General features: G+C 40.5%; 1 pseudogene; it reads left to right on the top strand.

Moving 5' to 3' along the window:
- Positions 1-652: 652 nt before the first annotated feature.
- On the top strand, positions 653-1,417 carry LOC149258357 (putative E3 ubiquitin ligase SUD1 pseudogene; annotated as a pseudogene).
- The last annotated feature ends 3,350 nt before the right edge of the window (positions 1,418-4,767 follow it).

Genomic DNA, 4,767 nt, shown 5'->3' with positions numbered 1-4,767 from the left:
GATCAGAGGCAATTTCAGTGGCACTGGTCATCACAATATCATTGTGGCTCTGAACTCCAAGGCAGTCAAAAAACTCAAATATCAGATAAAACAGAGGATTGGCTACATTGGAAATTTCATATTGATTGAGCAGAAAGAAGTTGAAATTGTTAGGGTAGGTAGGTAGGAAATTGCAAATCAGCTCAAGGTTGACTGAGCATTTTTTTTTTTTTTTTTTTAGTAAATATAGATTTCTTTCTCCTACAGTCATGCTTGTCAAGCAAATTTCTGTTTGTCATAAATGAATAAGTCACTGGACCTGCGAGTTCTTAGTGTACCACAAGGGCACACTATCCCAAGTGGAGCCACTGTTATCACTGAAAATTCTGTTGCCAAAATTTTCAGTCTTGCTTAAGGACAAAGTGTTTTCGCAGCGCATAAATCTTTTAGCAGTTTCGCAGCGCTACCTGTTTAGGTGATTTCGTAGCGTGCTACGAAATTGGGGATTTGTTCGAGTTTTCAGTGGAGGTCCAAAATCCTAGCATGCCTATTGAACAAGTTAGCTCTTCCAGCAGTTGGGAATGATAACAGAATAGTGCGTGAAAATTCTGCATCAAGTGTGGAAGGTGTCGAAGAGTTTGAGGGGGACAACTCGGCAGAGTCTGAAGAGTACATGTTTGTTCTACGCATTGTGTTACTGTTATTTTGGGCATGGCTCACTTTACTTTCCTTTAACTCAACCTTAGTGGTGGTACCTGTTTCTCTCGGCCGGGCATTGTTTGCTTCCATTCTCCGGTTTCCTATTACACATGGGATCAAATGCAATGATCTTTACGCCTTCAACATTGGATGCTATATTATTTGGGCTGTTGTAGATGGAATTGGATATGCTGTTGATTATCTAAAGTCACATAACTTGAAATATCTTGTTAACCAAGTTTTAATGTGGTCCATGATTGTTGTCAAAAGCTTCATTCTGTTGTCTTTGTGGATCTTTGTTATCCCTGTTCTCATTGGACTATTATTTGAGCTATTGGTGATAGTGCCTTTGCGTGTACCCATCAATGAAAGTCCTGTGTTCCGTCTTTATCAAGATTGGGCGTTGGAACTCATATTTCTCAAGATCTGGACAAGACCGGTAATGCTAGGTCAAATGGCACCGTTGACAGATGATAGTTGGCTTATCAAATTTGACCAAGTCAGAGCAGATGGATTTTCTCGTTTGCGTGGTCTGTGGGTGCTTCGAGAAATTGTGGCACCTATCCTTACGAAACTTTTGACAGCTCTCTGCATTCCTTACGTGTCTCTCTGCGTTCCTTACGTGTTTGCTCGGGGCCTGTTTCCTCTTTTTGGTTATTCTCTTACCATCCACTCTGCAGTGTACCGATTTGCATGGCTGGGATGCCTTACTTTGGGATTGCTATGGTATTGCATTTAAAAAGAAAATTTCACCAGTGGTTTATGAATCTCCATAATGCTATTTGTGATGATCAGTATTTTACAAGGAAGAGAGACACTGCTTCCTGGTGGGATACAGAATTTGAGGAAAAAATGAACAAAATGGTGGAGCTTGCAGTCAATTGCAGTTACCGGGGATCCTAGAAAACTTTTGTAGCGGCTGTAAGAGAACGTTGAAAGAGCAGCGGAACTCGAGCACATGTCATTAATATCATCAGTATTGTACCATATTATAATTTCATGCAATCTTCTTTGCGCAGAGTCATCTTGATCTTTAGACTGATAATATGTTGTGGAAGAGAGCGCAAGGCAAGGTTGTGCTGTGTGAGAAATTAGCACCTAATCTTTCTTTACAGAATGGTGACTGCAAACCTTGTGCTGCCCTGTTACATATGTTGCTATATCTGCATCGTGGTTTGCAAGATGACAAACAACTCTGGAGGCTTGCAAGTAATCTTTTGTAAGAGTGGTGTGAGTATCATGTGGGAAGAAGCTGGTAACATTAGCACGCATTTTTTCATCCTCAAGTTTCACTTCGATTTTCCCATCATGATATCCAATTGCGTGTAATTATATAGAACTGTACAGATTATGGAGATTTGGTCCACGCTGATTAGTACCTGCAATGTTTCCTATGCTTGCAACTTCAACTTTCATGCATCGCCAACTTCTCCTCATACAATATTTTATTTCTGAGTTGACCCATGGTAGCATAGATCCTAATACATTTAGCAGATCACACTCTTTTCTATATGAGAAATTAGGCTTTCAATAAGTCTACAGAACTTGTTTTGTTGTGATTCTAATTGTCTTCTGTTGCTACTATCGAACTGTGAATTGTGAAAGAGATCCCAGGTTAGATGGGGAACTTGATACTAGTTACTGTCACAACATATCGAGGGCTTCATTCTATACCAACAGAAGGATCAGGGCATTATTATTCACCTTCTGTGGATGGTCCAGTGCTCAGTAAGTCACCCTACATGGATGTTGTGGGAGGCTCTAAGAGTTTTTTTTTAACAGAGGAAACAAGGTCACTTTAACCATCTCTTGATCGCTTTCAAAGAGATTCAGTATTTTTAAGAGAAACTTCAGGAGAGAGTCATCAAACTATGGTTGATGTGAGGTCACGATATCATTGCAGCTTTTCCGCAGGAGAAATATCTGTTGCAAGCAAACCTTTTCAAAACAATCAAGGGAGTAAGGTGCTTAAGCTATGAACACTGGTGATCATTTAGTTATAAAAGGAAGACTGTGTTTTGAAATTACACAGCAGTTTCGTAGCGCGCTACGAAACTGCTGTAGGTGGTGTTTTTAACATAAACAGGCAGTTTGGTATACAAGCAGGAATTTTGAAAGAGAGACACCTGTCCATCAATACCACCTACAGCACATCAGAAACATGGCAGTGTTCCATACCTGGGGTTATTAAAGAGCTGGGAACATGTTACTTAATTTGTGAAGAATGATGGGAGACAAGGACCGGGAAAAAAGGGGACTTATCTTGATGATTAATGAACCATCAACGCATCCAGTATCCAAAGCCATCTTGTTCATTACATTCTACTCTAAGTTATCTCAGCTAAACAGGAAAAAGACAGGTGTCAAGGATCAAAAAGGAATCATGCTACGAGGAGGACAGAATTTGAGTTTTGATTAAATTAGGACTCTTTGTAATTACAGTCAGCACTTAATGTATTTAATGAATTAGTTAATTGGTAGATAGGGGTAATTAGTAATAGTCTTCGAGCTCCCCTCATGCTGGAGGTGGAAGCTCGAATGAGATAGAATAAGCATTCTATAAATAGCTAAGAGAGTGAGGTAATAGGGGTTGGATGTTTTGATAAAAGACAAGACTATTTTGGTTTATGTATAGCAGATTTCAGTAATACAAAAGACTGTTGTTTCTTCTCAGGATTCACAATAGATCTAATGGTTCAAATGTATGATGGTTTATTCTCTTTAGTGTTCTTTTACAGTTTTGTTACTGCATAATCACTCAGAACTCATGTGTCATGCTCTGACTTCCTGTATGCCTTGGCAAACTGTGTTTTATGTAAGTTATGTTTGAATATTAGATGTAAAGTGCCCTGATTTCTATGAAAGGATAGTGTTTTTTGTTTGCTGAGATGTGTGAGACTCCATAAGCCCAATGGGAACCACTTTGATATTTGTCCAGCCAACTTATTTTTCATGTGTTTTTTAAGAGTTAGCCATCTTTCCTTGTCATTAGTCAATATTCATAGTCTGTGAGAGAGCCCTCTCTGACTAAGGAGGCTAAGCCTTAGTCTAAAGCCTGGTTTGAAATAGTTACACAGAATCTTGCTGATTGGCACCCTTCAGTACCTGATTTTGTGATAACACCTTGGAAGACTTCTTCTTGCTCTTTGTATTCACGATACCAATCATACCATCAGCGGCATGAGATCCCGAAGGAGCAGCAGCGATTTGATTCGACTTTGGAAGATCCGGAATCTTCTCGTGTAACGTACCCGACTGAGTGTAAACTAAGTCAAGGTATTGCGCCTGAGCAATGACTTGCTCCTCAGTAACTACTCCGGCCTTAGCTACATCTTCAGTAATCTTCGGTAATAATGATTTAACAAACCATTCAGCTAAGATTTGGTCCGGGATAAAAACTTTCACTAGTCTTCTTCGACGTCTCCACTCATGAATGTGATCAGAAATATACGTGGACGTTGATTGTTTTAGTGAAGTTAATAACTCTGTGCCGTTATCGTATCTGACCGGCAACTGAAAGTGAGTTAAGAACGAGGTAGCTAACTGGCTAAAATTGTAAAAAGAGGCCCGTGGTAACTCAATGTACCACTTAGCCGCGAGACCAATGAGCGTACGCTGAAAAAGACGTAAGCGGATCGAATCATCCGAGATAGAATTTGAAGCACACCAGAGGTGGTAAGTCATCACGTGATTGGACGGATCCTCTCCAGACTTACCTTCGAACTTGGGTATATCACTGGGCAACTTATTTGGCATTGGCGGCCAGAACTGAAGATATTGAATTGGATCGTTCGTTAGGCGCGTCAAGTCTGGTAAATCCAAAGTTGCGATAAACGGTAACTGCCGGTTAGGATCTCTAAAACTCTGGGTCACAATACCAGCCCCAGGAGGAGGATATCCAGGATAACTAGGAACAGGAGTCGCATTTGGGATATTATATCCTCCTGGAAAACCAGGATTAACCGGACCGTACTGGGGTTGTTGAGGTTGTTGATAAGTGTACCCAGGATACGGTTGATACTGGTAAACCGGTTGTTGGACAGCTTGCCCAGGTTGGTACTGACCCTGGTACGGTGGTTGAACAAATTG

This window comes from Pinus tabuliformis, chromosome 6 (assembly GCF_031772625.1).
Source record: "Pinus tabuliformis cultivar Carrire ecotype Pingquan chromosome 6, CPIR1, whole genome shotgun sequence".
In the NCBI taxonomy this organism is placed as follows: Eukaryota; Viridiplantae; Streptophyta; class Pinopsida; order Pinales; family Pinaceae; genus Pinus; species Pinus tabuliformis.
The sequence above is the reverse complement of the archived record's forward strand: the minus strand, read 5'-3'. Positions and strand labels throughout refer to the sequence as shown.